This window comes from Gymnogyps californianus, chromosome 3 (assembly GCF_018139145.2).
Source record: "Gymnogyps californianus isolate 813 chromosome 3, ASM1813914v2, whole genome shotgun sequence".
Taxonomy (NCBI): Eukaryota; Metazoa; Chordata; class Aves; order Accipitriformes; family Cathartidae; genus Gymnogyps; species Gymnogyps californianus.
The window spans coordinates 118991990-119011770 of record NC_059473.1 but is presented as its reverse complement, the minus strand read 5'-3'; positions in this window follow the sequence as shown (position 1 = coordinate 119011770).

The window sequence follows — 19781 nt, the reverse complement described above, 5'->3', positions numbered from 1 at the left end:
AAGTACAAAATTCAAAACTGATACCGAATCACACCTTAACTGTTTCCTTCAGACAGAGCAAAATAAAGGTATTTCTAAAACATGATCCTAAAAGCACGAAACTATTTCTCTGTCAGTCAGACCGGTTGGATATAAATCTGCTCCACTTAAGTGTGAAACAGTAATGTCAGGAAAAACTGCCCCCAAATAGTAATACTAGAAGTGAAAAAGGATTTCCAGTGCCTACAGCTCTGTATGTCACTGAATAGATGGTGGGACCATACAAATGGACCAGCTGATGTTCACAATAGGAGTGGAAAGAAACCTGGAGAATTTCAGAAAAGCTTTTATTCCTAGGCGGTAGCACTGAAAAGCTGCATTATGGTGGGATGTTTTTGGCCCTTTGACTATGAGGAAGACAATATGTTGGACATCCATTTGCCATCCTCATTTTGACAAGCTGTACATGAGTTCTCAGTGGCAAGACGTATTCAGGATATTTGTTATCACACTGGATCCTGTCAGGCTGGATTGGCTAAAAACAGGCATTTCAACACTCCCTTTGGAAAGCAGCACTTTAAGAGAAGTCTCCTAGATGCTTTCTGTGCAAAAGAGATATTCCAGATAATGGGGCAAGAAATGTAGGAATAGTGTTTTAACACCTGGCAGTAGCAGTGATGAGCAGAACTAAAAATTAATACTATTATCAGAAGAGTAGGGAGCAGAACCTAAATCTGAATCAGAGCCAAATGTAAATCATTGACGAAGAGGAGATTAAATCTGGTGACAGGTCTATTTCGGCTAAGTGAAAGTGCCAATGCTATATAAAGACATGAACCTGCTATGAAGAGCTAGAAAATGCATCAGAACTGGAGAACTTTCTGTTTAACTGCAGATCAGAGTTGGTAGAAGCCCCATTATTTCTGTAAGAGCAAAATTATCAAAAGAAAAAAAGTGTCACATATAGGTGCCCCTAACCCTGAAAACAGAAGAGATGTGTGTCAAAGAAGGGAAATAACATGGAGCAGTGATGCTTTTTTTGTGCGTGGATCAGAAAAGTGTATTATAGAAGAAAAGGAATTGTTTATTGCTTCTGCTGAATGTCAGCGGTGTAGTCAGTACATTATGGTTGCAGTAACCACAACTGAAAACAGTCTGAACATTTGCAGAGCCCTTTGGACAAGCTTTTGCCTTTGTCACCACTGTAGTGCCCAGCCATGTTTTCCAAAGTTATGAATGTGCAATTAAAAACAAAACAAAACAAAACTTGTAGGAGTTCTTTATCTGTGCTATTTCAAGAAGGAGATTGGCAGAAAGATTTGAAGGAACAGAGACACTTTTTTCCACATCATTTAACTGTCAGTGAAAATGAACTAGGACAACTGGTGAGGGGAAAAGTGAGCTTTAAAGTAATAAATCTTTTTTAAAAAATGATAACATCAGAAATGTTGTCACAAGACTTTTCTCTTTCCTATGAGAGATTTTTGAAATGAGAAGAAGAGTTGACTATGAAGAGTTGACTGGTCAACTTGAAAGAGAAGAAAACAACTCATTTTCAAATAAAAAGTCTGAAGACCAGAAAAAAGATTAATGACCGTGGCACTAAGGAAAAGATGAGAAAGAGAAAATTTACTCACTAAACAGGAATGCACATGACAAATACAGATTTGTTTGTGCAAAGTCCCAGAGAGAGAAGCACAAAGAACTTGAGTCATCATTCATGATGTGTCTTGTAAAATCTAGTAGCAGATGAAAACTGGGTTATAAACAAGGTAGGCACAGTCATCAGAAGATGTTATGGCTCTGTTTAAGAGAGTAAGAAGAAATATTCATCCCCATTATGGGAGAAGACCCAAAGAAAAGTGCAGAAGAACTGCATTTGGGAAGGAATAACTCCTTGCACCTATCCAGGCTGGAGTTAGGGGGCAGCTCTGCAGAAAACACAGAAGGTGGAGCCAGGGTCTTCATGGTGAGGCATGATATGAGGATGGGAGACAGTAAACACAAGCTGAAACAAGAGAAGTTCAGATGTGATATAAGGAAAAACTTTTTCATCTTTTCCGCCTTTATTTTTTTTTTGACAAGACTGTCTTGCAGTGGAGCAGGTTGCTCAGAGAGGCTGTGCAGTCTTCATCCTTGCGGGTTTTCAATACAAAGCCCAGAACAATCTGTTCTGACCTTATAGTTGATCTCCTCAGTGTCTCTTTGTCCTGGTTTTGGCTGGGACAGAGTTAACTCTCTTCTTGGTAGCTGGTACAGTGCTGTGTTTTGAATTTAGTGTGAGAATACTGTTGATAACACGCTGATGTTTTAGTTGTTGCTAAGTAGCGCTTATCTTAAGCCAAGGACTTTTCAGTTTCCCATGCTCTGCCAGCAAGCAGGTGTGCAGGAACCTGGGAGGGAGCATGGCCAGGACAGCTGACCTGAACTAGCCAAAGGGGTATTCCATACCATGGAACCTCATGCCCAGTATATGAACCAGGGGGAGCTGGCCGGGAGGGGCGGATTGCGGCTCTGGCATCGGTCAGCGGGTGGTGAGCAATTGCATTGTGCATCACTTGTCTTTTCTTATTTCTTTTTTTTTTCCTGTTGTATTCTTTTTCATTAGAATTATTATTATTCTTAGTTAGTAGTGTATTTTTATTTTTACTTTAGTTATTAAACTGTTCTTATCTCAACCCACGAGTTTTACTCTTTTTTTCCTTTCCTCCTCCCCACCCCACTGGGAGGGGGGAGGGGGAAGCAACTGCATGGTGCTTAGTTGCTGGCCGGGGTTAAACCACGACACTCTTCCACTGAATTATCCTGTGATTCCATGATTCTGTGACTGTTGTATAACTTAATGTAGAAGAATTAATGCTGACTTTTATATTTTTTCTTTCTTTGTTGAGAGAAAGTATTAGATTAATGCAAAGTCAGTTCTTTACATGTCCTTGCAAATATGTGCTCAGCTGAGGTACAGAAAGCAGGACATTTCTGAAAAGTTTTGCTAATCAAAGCCTATTCTGTGTATGGTTTCCTTTACAGGGAACAGTCTAAACTGAGGTGATGGAGGAGACTGCTCAGGTAGTTCAACTCACCATGACCTGCTTGAAGCTAGCAAAACAGTGGATAGCAGTGTTTTGCTCCCAATGGATTTGCTGACGTTAAATCAGGCAAATCCTCTGCCATGCTCTGCATGCCACGATAAACATGATAAATGAGAGGAACACGTAATGAGGGATTGTTTGGCAAAGCTTCGCAAAGATGTTACAACATCATTACACTCACTGTATTCTAAAATCACAGTTGTTTTTCTCCCACAGCAGCAGTATCTTCTGGATTAGATAAGGAAAAATATAGACTATTCTGAAATAGCCTTCAGATTTAGTGGCCTAGCTAATTCCCTCTCTGCTCTCCTTATTTAACGGCAGTAACTGGGGGAAGAGGCAGTCTGCTGGACAGTTTGTAATTCTGGAAACATCAGGTTTGTGTCAACTGCAACACCTGGCCAAAAATAAGGGCAGGGAAGGTAACAGGAAAGCAGAAAGACAAGGCCTAGCAGTGGAGGAAAAGAAACAACAGGTAAGGAAAAAGGAGGGAGGGGGAAAGGAGGTCACAATGAACTTTTGGGACATAAGGAAATAGGGAGAATGAGCTGAAAAGAGAGAAGCGGGGAGGATACACAGTGAGCGATAGGGCTAAGTGCCCCCAAATAAATAATAAATTACAAAATCCCGAGCAGATTCACAGAGTTTCCACTGTTGCACATGTGCAGAAAACGAGCATGGCAGCAGGTATTTCTACTTTATGTAATTACTGCTTTAAGCCTAGAGCAGTATTATACAAAGGACAGAAGTTAAAAGTGCTCAAGCTAGCATTTTAGGCAACTTTCTTCAAGACACATTTCTAAGCAGTGCCACTAACCTGAGGGCAAGCTAAGTAATGCCAGACCAAAGTTTGCTTGTGATTCACTGCTGACTTAAATCTGGTAAAGTAGCATCCTGAAGGCAGTCTAAAATATGGTCAGCCACAAACATGGGTTAAATTAACCTGGTTCAGCTAAAATGTAGTGCATGAAATAAGAGCCAGTCTAGTCAGTGTATAAAAATATTTTATAAACTTTTATGACTTAAAATTACTGGACCTGAGTATAACTCAAATGAGGAACTTCGAGAGATTTTTCCTGCCCTGAGAAAAGTGACAGGAGCGTGACGCTTGAGCTTTAGCTGTATTCTTCCTCCTGTTACTTTTAAAATGCAAAGACCTTAACTCTTGGTTATTACTTTCTGACTGACAGTGAAGAAGTTGGGTGAGGTATCCCTTTTCCTCCCCCAGCACATTTACTTTCATGCATTGATAGTGGCCTGCACAGCGAGAGCGCCTCAGATCCTGCAGAACGGGCGTCTGCCATGTTGTGTTGCAAAGTGCTACAGGCAGCGCTGGCCAACAGTTGTGATATGTAGCACGGCTGCCTGGCGTGCAAATACACCACTGGTGCCAGGGAGCATGGCAGGAGCACGCCATGGTCACGGAGAGGTTTCAAATCAGGAAAGAAAGCCTTGGTGGCCCAAAGGTAGCTTCTTCCTTCAGAGCAGAAAGTAGCTCTCCTCCTGACACCCTCCAAAAACCGTGCGGTCTCCGCAAGCCACAGGCCTGATTTGTGCTTTCCTGTCAGCTTCCCTGGATTGTTCAGGCTGCAACCCCTACTTCTAGGGCAGCAGGAAACCACTGCTGTAATTCCGACATTAAGAGACAAAGCGGGCAGACGGCGGAAAAGTAGCAAGTGTTTATTCCTCCAGGGAGAGCAAGAAGGAACAGAGGCTTTAAAGCTACAATTTTTAATGGAGAGATTATGTAATGGTGTGTGGGGGGGTGTTACAAAAGGTAGAAGTACAATTTCACATAAAGATTGAACTTCAGAACACCAAGGAGAAAGCAATAGGCTATGTGAAAGGAGGGACTGAAATGTAAACCAGTTGTTCCATGAATTCCAATTTTACAGTGCTCCAAAATGCACTGAGCTGTACCAACTGGCATATCATCAAAACTGGGAATAACATAAAACTGCCCACCCTTGAAGCATGACATGAGGAAATTTTGCAATTATGGAATACTGAATATATTCCAACAAACAAAATGTCAGGCAGCTCATCTGCACCTACTTCCCATGATCAGAGTATAAATGGAAAAGGGAACATCAGCAAAAACCGTGGTTGGATACTTTGTTGCTGAAGGCTTTTTAAGCAACTGAAGATTAATCGTCCTTCTAATCAGAAGAAGACTGAGGACTAAGGACTTATCACCAAACAACTTACTTGGGTAAATTACTCAAAGCACCGAATTAAATTGATATACTGGCTTACCATGATGTAAACTTTAAAGTCTGGAACCCTGTAAACAGTACAAAGGTGCTTACCTGTTATTCATGATTCATTTCTCTATTGGTGAAATGGATAACAATAACTTTCTGAGAGCACCATAAAAATTACTTTAAAGAGTGTAGTAGCCACATAAAGACCCTTTTCTTTCTCCCTTCACATCATAAATTGCCAGATAAGACACAGGGATTTTTTTTAGATATGAAACGGTAAACTAACAGCAATATTTACAGCGTTGTACATCTTCTAAAAAACAGGCCTTGAGCTCTGAAGCTTTGTAATACAGTTAATATCGCTTAAGAAATAATTGTTTGTGCTTCAAAGTTTGCTCAGCTCTATAAAAAAAAAATTAGTAGAACATGATTAAGACCCTAGATCTGAGTTCATGTCATGTAACTTTATTCTCTTCACTGAGCTGTCTTTGTAGGAAGCCTAATCATGATGGTTTTCTTTGCTGTTAATGGAGAGCAACTGACTCCAGATCACTCTTACCACTACTGAACAGGACTTAGGGAGTTAGAATCCTATCTCAGGTCTTTCAGTGAGCAAGTAAATTTGCATGGGATCCTTTCTGGACATCTCAAGTAGGGAATCTTAGGTCAGATTATAAGATTAATACTTATTCCCATTTTTCTTGGAGAAGGGGGCAAACTGCATTACCTCTGCAGCCAAAACAGATGTCTGATCAGAATATAATCAATATTAGTTTGCTTTGAACCCAAACGTAAACATACTAAAATACTGTAAAGAGAACAAGTATATAAGTATTTTGTAGCTCTGTGATAGCATAGACAGACACAACATATGAACATTTTACATAACTATTTAAGCTGTGTGCCTACCAAAAAGGGGCAAGGGAAGATGAATGCAGCTGCTGGTAGGAGACATCCAAATGATGATAATTTGCTAGACAAAGGGCAAGGAAAGCTCAAGTAATTACAAACAGAACATCCTGCTGAATACAGGAAAGATGACTGGCAAAAACCTAAACTGAAGATAAGCAGTGTCAGGAGCAGATAAGGCAGATGAGACTGCTCCTTTTGGGAGGGGGGCAATAGCAAAAATGTCAGGAGGTGAAAGAAGATAAGTCTGACTCAATTCTGACTTCTCTAATCAATGAGCTCTGAAGTCTGATCTCAGCTACCAAGATCATCAGTGGCCATAGCCATCAGTGTTAACTATATGGCTGTGGTCATGTGTACTCATATCTAATTTAGGATATAGGTACTAAAGACTAATAGTTTTATATAGTGTTAATGATTAATAATGTGTAAGAACTAACCATTAGCATGTGCGCTATTAATGAACGAATTAATTCAGCAAAGATTTTATTTAAACTGGACTGATTTATCAGTCTTCTAAGCACTCCCATCATAGTAATCTCTAATTCCATAACAGATATATATTTATATATATATTCAAGGCCAGGCTGGATGGGGCTTTGAGCAAGCTGGTCTAGTGGAAGATGTCCCTGCCCATGGCAGGGGGGTTGGAACTAGATGACCTTTAAGGTCCCTTTCAACCCAAACCATGCTATGATTCGATCATTCTATGATATATACATACATTGCAACACTTTCTTTTCTAGGCTTTCCCTGCTGTATCTCTATCCCTGGCCAAAAATAGGGAATTTCCTAGGGAAAGTCTTGCTGTTCTTTCTGTATCTGAGCATACAATCCAAACAAAACTGTCAGGGCTTCATCACTTCTTGCTGCCACCCTATGCAGCCAAAGATATGGTAACAGTTTTTCAAGATATCTCTCGTAGTGTTGGTGTTATACAAATAATAAAGATCAGCAGCTATTTATAAGTATGATTCTAATTCATACTTATCCAGTCAGACATAAATGAAAGACAACTGCAACCAGACAAGCATAACTAGATTGCATGAATTTCAGACATAGAATATCAGTGAAGAAGAAGACTTGTGCTTATAGCCAGCATGTTTGATTTTGTTTTTCACTTATTTGTTTTCACATTTGGAAGAAAAAAGAAAAAAAAAAAAAAAAAGAAAAAAGACTAGACTAAATAAAAAAGAGGAATATCTACTCTAACAATGGAAACTTGCTGAAGGTCATTTTTGGGAAAAATATCCCATTGAGCAAAAGACAAATAATAAGATTTTCCTGGCTGTGATATATCCTGGGCTAATAATAGATCCCTTACAGGAAATTGCACATCATCAATAGCTTTTTACAACTGGATTGGAAAATGCATTAGACAAAATATTCCAGAAAAAGTTTGTCTTGGGAGAATGGTTTAGTAGGTTTATTCCACTCCTAACTTGTAAAATACTGGATTGACATAAAACTTGGTGATTTCATTCTGATTTCTTTAATTACATATAGTTGATTTTTGAGTTTTGCTGTTTTTAAGAGTGTGATCTTTAGTTACAAAGATGGATTCTAATGTTGTTTTATCAATACACGAACCTCTACCTAGCTTAAACTAACCTGAAAAGGGAGAAGTTGTTATACATACTTTATGATTTGCTGCTATTACCTGGGAAAGGGAGAGAGCAATATTTATGTTGTTTTCCTCCATGAGGGAGGGAGACACATAGGCCTATTGACAAATTAATATTTTTCCACACAGAACCAAATTGCTATGATTGTAAATGGCCTCAGGGTCATTGTTTTGATAGCTTGTGGGTATGGCTTATTCCATCTCTCTGCATGATTTTTCTTTTTTTTTAATACAAAATGTGGTAGTATTGAAGGAAAAAGTAGAGCCTGGGAAAGCCAACGAAAGAGCCAAGAGATATCTCAAAGTACATTTACTTTGGGACAGAAAAGACAAAAATAAAGTGTAGCAAGTACAACTTCAGGCTCCTGTCCTAATACAGAAGTACCTGTCCAGACAACTGACTTATTTCATTCAAAAAATGGAGTCTGCAGCAAGTTCATATTGTTCTGTTTGTGACCTTGCACTCTGTCAGAGCTAATTGTCATCAGGAGGCTGAAAATCAAACTCAAAGACCCAATTCATGGCCTGACTGCAGGATAACCAGCGAAAGAAGATGGGATTACAGAAAACCTGAGAAAGAGAGGGACAGACTGTTTTTCTGGAGCTTTTTTGGGGTAGCCCTTCAAGAACAGCTGCATTACTTTCAATACAGGAAAAGCAAAGACTTTATAAACTGACCTAATTTAATTTAGGGTTAGCTTAGAAGGAATGGAAAATGATGAAAGTTGCGTAAAATGTCCATGGAACTATGGTAAAAACTGATCTATTTTTCAAGTTTTCCAATTAATGGAAGGAAATAGTTGGGTTTATGTCAGATGATATTATGAAGGAAACCCTGCCAATGCAAACAAAATCTTCTCCGAGTTGGGAGGTAATTGCACTCTTCAGTCCACACTGGTTTTTTCATAAATGAACACTAAAACTCCAAAATGGTCTCATCTTCGATTACAATATTCCAGGATATAAGGGAAATAAATGGACAGTGTGACTAAGAAAGAAACAAGGTTTAACTTTTAAAAAAATGCTTATAAATTACCTGCAACAAGTCTAATGTTATAAAAGAATTTGAATGACTTTTCTCACATTTGAAAATATATCGGAAAATTAAAGCATCCGAGCTTCGATGACAGTATTTTTCCTGATCTTGCTTGAAAATGGAAACAACTACGTATATGCGCCAATAAAAGAAGATGGTAAAGCAATAGGCCAGTTTATCGCTTTTTTTTTCCCAACATAATGACTGTAGATTCTCTGCTTACCAAAAAAACCCAGCCTGTTTATTTTTTTAATGATGAGCTGTTACCCAAAAGAAACAAAGTGGCATTCTGTTGACACCATATGGTGGCTGAAAAATGGATTCCATAGTATTCCATTTGTTAGAATGTCTTCTGAGTTTCTGTATCCATAATTTATGTTGGGGCCTTCTCTGATTGCCAAAATATTCAAACGGCTTTCTCTTCACAGGGTAGCCTGTGTGGTGGGAAGAAGGTTTTCAAAACAGCAGGACCTGAACAATCTCCTACTGCTCAGAGGAGAAATCATTTCCAAGCTTCTGTCCTTCTGGCTGCTTTCATTGTAATAATAATTTACATCCTGTGCGAAGAGACTCCTTGCATTCAGAAGAAATCTAAAATAATAAATAAAAAGGGGGAAAAAAAAACCCCAACAGTTTATGTTCTTGCATGCTAATACAAGAATTTGTGAATATTAAGCATCAATTTAAAGTTGCATTGACTCCTAGGTTCTGACGTAAATAGATAGCTTAGGCTTTCATATCTTAATTGGAAGCGATATGCAGAGGTTATTGAACAGTGCAGTTTCCAAATGATTGCCTCTGCAGCTGGCTTTCATAGAGAGATCCAGAGTGGTTATGGATGAGCTAAAATAATTAAGACATATTTCTCCTGGTGTCTACTCAGTTATTATTCACTTTTTAAGAGGCCGTATTTTAGGCAAAGATTTAAGTATGACTGTGATTTACAAACAGATATTTCATATGGTCTTAATATGGTGTATGAGGCAACTTGCATTATGTAGCAGGATATGCCTGTTGTAAGCAGCAGGGATCCTGGAGTCACTTTAAAAGACTGAGCCAGAGGGACAACATCCCTCCTTTCTCACCTCCCTTTTCTCCTCCGATCTATCACAGCTTAGCACTTGCTGCTGTTTGACCAGTTCTGTTTCCCTCTTGCCTCTGGGATGTTGCAGTAGCAGATAGGATGATGAATGACAACCTAAGTGTGGGGGGAGCTAAGAAGACCAGCTGCAACTGGGTTATTAATGCTCAGCAGAATAGGATTATAGGAGAAGGAGCCCACCTGTTGCAGGGATGTTCTTAAGAATTAGATTAGACCTGTTTGACCCTGAGATACCTTGGTCTCAGAAGATTATTTATCCTCAGGAGTAAAATGAAAGTATATAGAGGTTCTATTATCATTCCTCAGCCTTGGGAAGCATTCCTCCCTTCTTGACCCTCCAGCCATCCTGGGAACACAGCTGAGTTAGTCCAGCTGAGGTCTGTAAAAGTAATTTAGCCAGTAGCTAACTTGGATCCTATGAAATTGTGGTTTTTATAAAGAAAGAGAATGGGAGCCAGATATTATTCCAGAGTATCTGGCAAAATGCTGCTGACAGCTTTGCTTATTCTGAAGATGTACTGGTTTAAAAAATGGCTTCACTCTAATAGAGCTTTAGTGATGTGAATATATATTTCTTGTAATAGTCTGTTTAATGACACACTCTTGGAAGTTCAGTCAATGTTTAAATCTGACATGTTCTCTTCCAATACAAAAGAAAGAACTGTTAGTCTCCTATATGAAATGAAAATAAGAAACTTACTATGTTCTTATAAAAGCATTATATTTGGGGGGAATCTTGAAATTTTAAAAGTAATTGTATTTAGTCTGAGAAAAAAAATGATGAAAATTTTATCAAAGAATTATTTTTACTTGTGACATTCCGGATATGTACTACAAATAGTTCCTAAAAAAAGAAAAAAAAAAAAAAAAGGTGGGCCAAAAGTTCAAGCAATAGCAACAACAGATCTAAACATCTACAAATTACTTTGTAACTTATGTGAGATACACCTCTAGAAAGATTTATTCTATCTTACAGAGCAATTCTCCAGACAACCTGAATTTAGGCTATCAGATAAATTCCACTCATGTGGGCAGCTCCGTTAAAGTTATTTATGCTAGGGAAAAGATTGGGTCCCCAATATTCACACTGGCTAATGACATTACTAAATGAATTTCCTTTATTTAAGGTTCCATTTCCCTTTTAGGTATATTGCCTTTTATGTTGAGTCACAATTATTAGTCTTCATGTCTATTTTTGTATATAATTGCAACTGAGGTTAAGCCAAGTTTACTCTCAACGTGAAGATAGACTCTTTACTGGAGAGAAGGGTGAGAAGACAATCTGAAACTGTTTTTAGCCCAAGTGATGCTTGTGAAACTCTACTATAGAACCCTCTAGAAGCAATAAGATTCAGCTTTAGATTAATTTAGGTGTTCACAATGTTGGTGTCAAGATGTAGTCTGGTGTCTAAGCTTCCAGTATAGTTATTGGGGTTCTCAGGTGGGTTTCAGTTACCTAACATGTGTCCCTGCTGCTGTTTGGGCTCACGGGGTGTGAGACATCTGCATAGGGCTTACGGGTATGACATGGAAGCTAGGAGAAATCTATATCCTTCCAGAGCAGCAGGTGGAGGCTAGACAAAATACGAGCATGGGATCCCCCTCCTGGCAAGTACAGTCAATGGAGTCTAGAGAGCTGGTTATCACTGCTCTGTAGCAAAGACCCAAATTTTATTAGCTGAACTGCTCTTTAGGATCCATAGACTGTACTGATGAGCTCTCCATTCAGTAAAATGGGAGATGAGACAGACAACTCGCTAGTAGAAACTTAGGTCTTCTTCAGCTGCCTAAAAATAGGCATCTACTGCCATTTGAGATCCAGAAGGTTTCCTATAGGGAGTGGAAGTATCTCTGATAGTGTATGTCTGAAATAGCACTAGGTGCCTCTGTTTACATAACCAGTTTGAGTTTATGGAGTCCAATATGAGATCTTCCATGTAAACACTTAAAGTTTGGACTTTGAAGCTGAATCCCTATCACCCCCACAACTGCAAATGTCCTTTGAGTACATGGTAAGTTGAAGTTCTGACAGTATACTTTTTCCCCCCATTGATGTGAACATTTTCTGTCTTTCCTCAGGATGTTGCAGTCACCTAGGGCTGTACCTATTTACAGATATTTGCCCAGTCAACAAAGAATCAACAGAGCACAGTTCATTGCAGCTGATTGCAGTTGTGTTTTACTCACAATCTGTAGATAGATTCAAGGCAAAATAGATTCAAGGAGAGAAGATTCAAGGCAAAAAAAATGAGGTGACTAAGAGAGGAGGTAAGTTATCCAAGGCTCTCTCCCTCCTAGTGAATGAGGAGAAAGAGATCTTGGACAACAGTTACAGGTGGAATAAACTCATTGGTCAATGTAAGGAACTCATATTTTCTTGACCTTTCTGAAATCAGTCCATCTCTAGCCAAATAGTCTACAATATAGTGACAAAGGTAATTCCCCATCCAACTGCTTTCCTGTACCAAGCCTCTTTTCACATTTTCCTTATTCTGTTCTTCTATTGCATTCAACATAAACTGCCTGTTTTTTTCTGGTTTTATTTTTTTTCAAGGTCTTCTCAGTCATGTAAAGATCATCTAAGGCTTTCTGTGTTGTCTCTCGTTACCACTTCTGATCAATCATTGACACTACAGTCTTGTCACACTTTGAGCAAGCACCTCTATGAAGATTACTGAACTGCCCTCTCAATCTGTATCACTCTTCTTTCTTGGACTGATACCTAAAATTCTTTGCCACCACGTCTAAAAATCCTGGCAAGAGTTAGACTGCTAATATGTCAAGATAACTGCATATCATGCTTTGTCTCATGTTTCACCTCTATTTGTCTGAGTGTTGTCTCATGCAAAAGTACAAGCACTTTCTTCTTTGTACACAATGCTTAAACACAATGGCAACCTGCTTCATACTCAGGGATCCCAAATGTTATAGCAGTAGAAGTAATTAAGAAATTAATTTACATGCTAAGCGAAGAACTGCCAAACTTTGCTCACAGATATGCCAGAGAGAGGATCAATGTTTACTTTTTAAAAATCTGTCTCGAAACATACATTAGTACCTATCTAAATCCTCACTGTGGATCTGTTCAGCTTCATACTCTTAAGTAGGAAGCACTTGCTGAATTTCTTAAACTAGGGGAGTACTTTCTTCCAGAAACCAGGAGGAGGGAGTAGGAGAGATCCCCACTGCTTTATGTTCAGTAGCTTGATAACTAGAGCACTTGTGAGTATATACATCTTGGAACGAATGACCTGATCATCTAAACACACCTGAAATATCTTTGAGCATCCCATGAGATTCTCAGACAAGATTGCATGCATTTTCATAGATTTGTAGAGGAACTGTTTCAATAATCCCTACAATTTTTGTTTATGTATTTCAGCTGTCACTTAAAAACCTGTGTTCATGTGAATCTAGACTTTTGACCCTTCAGATTTTTACATATGTTCTTACTTTTCCAACCTATTGATTGTAACATATGATACTTCACAAGTCTTTCTCCTGGCCTTTTGTGACAGATAGAACTGTGTTGCTCCTAGATATGAAGTTCATTCAATGTGTAAGCTCTTCCAGAGAAAATGATCTGAAACATGAAATCTGAATGAGCTCATGGTAAACTAGGACAAAAAAAAAAAAAAATCTGAAGTAGATCATTAGAATGAAGCTTGGTAACCAATACCAGCATGTGTGTATGTATGTGTATGTTGAAAGGTTTCATAAAGAATCACAGGAAATTATGACTTGTGGCTTTTTGCAACAAAACCGAATCTCTGAAGAGTACCAAAAGAAATAGCTTTATTCAAGAACATCCGCTTTAAAGTCATAAATATTTTAACAGGACAAACAGAATTGCTTTAATTTCGAACAAGTGCTGTTGTTAAAATTATTGTTAAAATTATTGTTAAAACAAAATTATTTCAGTTTCATTTTTGCCTGTTTCTTGCAGAAAGAAATGGTAGATCACCCCCTCCCTGCACCACCATCCTAAGTTATTCCAGGTACCATTTATGTCTCCTTAATGGAACTTTCAGAACTTTTCTCATATACACTATTGATGCTCTTGTTCCCTAGTAAAAACTGCAATAATTTGTTATTAAGGGTACTTCTAATTTGTTTTCTTCATTTTCTGCTCTCCTCTTCTTTAATTTCTTTTGCATGCTGCACTGGGAATAGGTGATGAGATGCCCTGTAACTCCCTTGCAAAGCTTTCTTCTTGTATGTAGAGTTTCTTTTTTTCAGGACAGGACCGTGTGCTCTAGCTGTAAGCCTCTTCCTCCTTTGTTATTCATAGCTTTCAAGGTCATGTGGGTAAGTATTTCAGTTGCAGTATTGGAAGTGCTACTTGTTCGAGACAGAATTGTTCCTCCTCTCTCTTCTCCTAAGAAACCCCATGATTTCAGGTATTAATGGGCTAAGAAATTTAAGTGTTCTTGATTAGGGATTGTAGAGATGAGAATGGCAATACCCATGCAGCCTAACGATCCTTTCTGATCTCAGTATATTGATAAGAGAAGACTTTTAGGACTGAATTTAAGAGCTGCATATGAGAATGCTGGTGTTACAATTTGGAAATAAGTTAAGACTCTGGAGTGAGGAAGGGAGGAGATGTCTGTTCCTAACTAGTAGTTTTACTACTAAGCTGTGAAGCACAGAGAGAGGACCAAGAAGAGACTGATATATTGTTTTATTAAAACATTGACTCATGCTTGTACAGTGCTTTGAAAGTGAAATAATTCTATTAGACCAACTGATAATGGTGTAGGGAAAAGACCTATCCTTCTAGCTGCAAACTCTTTTGTCCATTTGGCTCCTGGGATTTCATAGGCTGCATCTCCCTTGGTTTGCAGATATGTGCAACACCAGGCCCTGATTTCCCCATCCCTTTTTCATCCACATCTGTTAGCTGGGTTGAGCTAATTGTGGCATATGCCTCTCCAGTGCACCTCCAAAAATATGCGTGTGGAATGTTCAAATGGGAGATATATGTATGGGTTTTGCCTTTAAATGTAATGATGTCAACAACACCTAGACCTGATTAGTTACTGAGTTGAGATATTATACAAGGAACTCCAACTCACAACACTCACGTTATTTTTTCCAGTCATAACAGCTTTATATCAAAGATTACCTCAACCTACAAAACTTGACTTGATTATGTGCTGTATCCACAACAGCACTATGCTAGAAAATGCGAAACACCCAGTAAGCGCTACATTTTATTCTTGCTAGCATATGACAACAAACAGTTTTATTCAAGGCAAATGGCACTGCTTAAAAGAAAAGGCATTGAGAGGATTATGAGGGTATTCAATAACTAAATCTTGAGCAAAGCTAAAGAGGACGTCTATCGTCAGGGGGGTCACTGGTAAAGCTGCAGTATAATTAAAGTTCTGGGATTTTTTTTCAAAGGGCTTGATTCTGCATTTCACAACACTGTTTTAATGCCAAGGTACTTGTCTTTAATCCAGTGAAGATACACCAATGTAATGAAGAATGATTTCCAATATTATTATTTTCTCTTGTCTATTCCTGTTTGCCATCTAGGAAGATTAGGAAACAAAACGATAATTAATTTATAATAAAGTTGATCCAGTATACAAAGATTTGCCTGCCATATAGTTTGTTATGTGTTTTGAAAATAATCAGTTTAAGCCATTATTAAGAACTTTAATTTGTATGTAAAAAAGACCATTACTTGTGAAATCCTGCCCCCTGACAGCAAAATTGTCATCTGCTTCAGCAGAGGCATACTTTCTGGCATTATCTTAACTTCATGTTGTGGTTTAACCCCAGCTGGCAACTAAGCCCCACACAGCTGCTTGCTCACTCCCCCCAGTGGGATGGGGGAGAGGATCGGAAGAGTAAAAGTGAGAAAACTCATGGGTTGAGATAAAGACAGTTTAATAGGTAAAGCAAAAGCCACACATGCAAGCAAAGCAAAACAAGGAATTCATTCACTGCTTCCCATCGGCAGGCAGGTGTTCAGCCATCTCCAGGAAAGCAGGGCTCCATCATGCATAACGGTTACTTGGGAAGACAAACGCCATCACCCCGAATAACCCCCCCTTCCTTCTTCTTCCCCCAGCTTTATGTGCTGAGCATGATGTCATCTGGTATGGGATATCCCTTTGGTGGGTTGGGGTCAGCTGTCCCAGCTGTGTCCCCTCCCAGCTTCTTGTGCACCCCCAGCCTACTCACTGGTGGGGCGGTGTGAGAAGCAGAAAAGGCCTTGACTCTGTGTAAGCACTGCTCAGTGACAACAAAAACATCCCTGTATTGTCAACACTGTTTTCAGCACAAATCCAAAACATAGCCCCATACTAGCTTCTATGAAGAAAATTAACTCTATCCCAGCCAAAACCAACACACTTCAAAATAGTTATGCTTCATTATTTAAACAGAGGGAAAATCCTGAACTAGGAAAGATCTACAGTAAACACTTTACCTATAGGGAACACAAGCTAAGGCCACATTCTTCTTCTTTCGGAACAGAATAAATTATACTGACTTGAAGGATGTTTGAAGCTGACCTAATGTTTTGTGCTTACATTCCACTTCAGGATAATGCTGGACACAGCATGATAGTCTTCTCCAGACTGGACTGATGCTATAGATCTTGCACCAGAAACCTCAGCTAGTTATGAGTGGAGCTTTCATTGTTCTCTATGTTTTTCAAATCAGATTGAGAGCAGAAAATACTGGATGCAGTGCAAGAGAACCTGTTTATGAAACATTTCTAGCCAAATGTTTCCATTTTAAGAAGTTCATTCTTTGGATGAAATTCAGATACATGTCCAAGCTTTTAGGTAAGTATCCAAACCACCAAACTCATCTGTCACTCTGGCAAGCTATGATGGCTTCAAACATAAATAATCTACATTCTCAGTATTAGTGTTAGCAGCAGAATGCTATACTTACTAGACTTGACAGCATGTTTAATATGTTTTGCGTTGTAAAAAAGGTAAATATTATTATCTGCCATTACACAGAGACCAGAACAGTTCCAGTGATTTGCTCATAGCAACGTCATTTTTCATTCATGAACACAAACTGATCTATTATGAATGAAACATACAAACTGGGTCCGTCTGCTTTTATAAATGGAAGGGTAAGGATTACCTGTGTAATTTAACACTTGATTTTCTTCACCGTTGTAAGAATTACCCTATTTCAATCCCAATGCCACGGTTCTTTATTTTGTGAATGCAAAATCAATGTGTTCTGTGGACAGCACACCAAAAGCCAGACTCATAAAAATTTAGGACTTTTATTCAGGTGCCTAGCTTCAAAGTCTAAATACACTAATCATTTCCAGTAATCAATAGAGAGACACATGCAAGGAGGCAATGTCACTTATGTGAGGTCTATTTGAGTCAGTAGGAAAAAAGGAGGCAGGAAGTGATGCAAAAAGAGAGTGGAAATAATTCACGTTGATCTATTGGGAACAATCTTATCAGCTTTCTGAAATTATGTGAGTGAAGCAGGACTGAGAAGAGGAGTGTCACTCAAAAAGACCTGGCTCATTTGATCTCAAACTAGAGGATAGATTCATCCTGTTTATGATCTAAACTGTTTTATTTCAGTACTCTGTACAGTTTGCAAGGCTTCTACCTTCAGCATCTCAGCCAAATAGTTACATTTCAGGGCGGTGGGGGGGAAAGGGGTGCTGAATATAACCTTTGTTAATGATTTAGTTTATTGCCAATAATTTTGTGTTGATGTTGCCTTTTCCTTATCTGGTTTTCACACATTTCCTTCATTGATATTCCTGCATCATTCTCAGTTGTTTTCCTTTTATTTATTTTTTAAGAAGCTCTCCAAAGTCTCTGATTTCCCTAATCACAGTTGCAGTATTTCTTGAAACCATGGAGGTCAGAAGCCATGTTCTCTCCCTTGCATTTTTCTTGTCTATTTTGATTCTTATTCCACTATTTTTCATGTTGTCCATAAACAGGTTGGTAGTCTAGACCTTTGTCACACCTAAAATGTAGCTTTTTTGTAGTATTCTCAAGTACTCCATACCTCTGACACCAGTTATCAACAGTGTAGAACTGAATGGCAGTACCATATAAAGAAATGAAGGACAGGATTCTCCATAAAAAATAATACTCTTTCATTAAAAAAAAAAGAAGAAAAGGTGGTGGTGGGGGTACATCCTCAGCTGGTTAACATAACTCCCTTGAAGGCAATACAACCAAATGTGTTTACGCTTGCTGAACATAGGGTTTGAGGTCTGCATATGCTGTACCAAGGAGAGAGGCTAGTGAGGTGCTAAAGGCAGTGTGATCCCCCCATAGTTCCAAAATAATGTGTGCTGGAGAAGAGTCACATGGGTTGTGAGACTGTAGCGTCTTTCTGATTGGGAATCCCAGTTTCTGTGGAGGGTGTGCTGTTGACGCCATTTCTTTAGAAATAGAAAGAATGGGAAAATCAGAAAAATCCACTGCTAGTTTCAGATCTGTGATCCAAGGGTAGGATTTAAAGCTGATCGCTCAGGCCCTAATTACATACAAGTTCCATGATTACTGTGACTAGAATCACAACAATACGAAAATACATGCTGTGGTTTTATTTCTAAAAGGAATAGATTTTCATTTGCTTCCTGAGTTGTTTTAAGCCAAACCCTTAAAGCTACATAACACAGGCTGTCATCTGTGTTTCACTTTCCTTTAGAGTCTGCTGATCATGATGAATTTGTTTTCTACCTCATCATTCTGGTCTGAAAGCAGCATCAAATATTTTAAAGACAAAAACAGTCTACTTAAAAGGATGTTAACTACTACACAAGTATGAAAACACAGTACAATTTGGGAATAGAAATTCTCTTAAAAATGTATTGCAAATTTTGACCGTAATCATCAGCCTGATATTTTGATCAAGATGATCAAAATATATAATCTGAATCAAAAATAAAAATAATGACTGTACTTCTTAAAATAGCTTTGTGAGATGCCAAATGTTTTGACCATGTGATAATGAACAGTAAAACTGGGGAATGAACCATAACCCATTAGATGGCCAAATCTTCCTGTTACTGAGTAGCTTTAGAAGACTACTTCTTAATGATGTATTTAAGCTGTAGAATAAACACAGTTTTATTCCTTTTAATCACCATGCAATGTCTGGCATTGATTGTCAGTATAAAGATATGTCAGGCCTCAGGCCATCCTTGCATATCAGTCACCATGAATTCTGCTGAAGACATCAGTCATGAAACATTAACTTCTTAAGACAAAAATCAAACTTCACAGGCATCATAGCAGATGTGTGAACAAAGGAAATCAACAGTTGGGTTTGTTAAGGGAAAGCCATATGAATACATACAGAACACTGGCTCATTTTCTTTTTTGTTTTCTTATCCCTTTCCTTCCTATCCTCAGAGTCTCATTCTTCTTCTCCATATTCCCTTTGGGTATGATCCTTAGCACTCAAAGCATTTTCAGGTAAAAAGGGAAAAACTGTTTTTCACTGGAAGAAGTTCTATAATTTCTGATCACCATAAAATGAGATACATTGTATGCCATTATGTCAGACCCAAGGGAGACTGCAGAACATCCCCTCTTGTGCCTGTGCCTCCAGTGAGACCCTTTTAGGTGCACACAGTGAATTTCTTGTACCTGTAAGAACCTTTCTTCTCAGGTTATCCACTGCAAATTACATGAGTTTCCCTTCAGATCCACATGGAAAGTAAAGTCGCTGTTCTTTACTAGAGCTACTCCCCTGCTCACACACAAGAAAAGCTCTCCCTGGCTTTCCAGCTTCCAGACACTAATAATACCTGTGTTAGTATGCAGTGTCACCATATGTAATCTGTCTAAATCTTGGCCTGGATTAAACA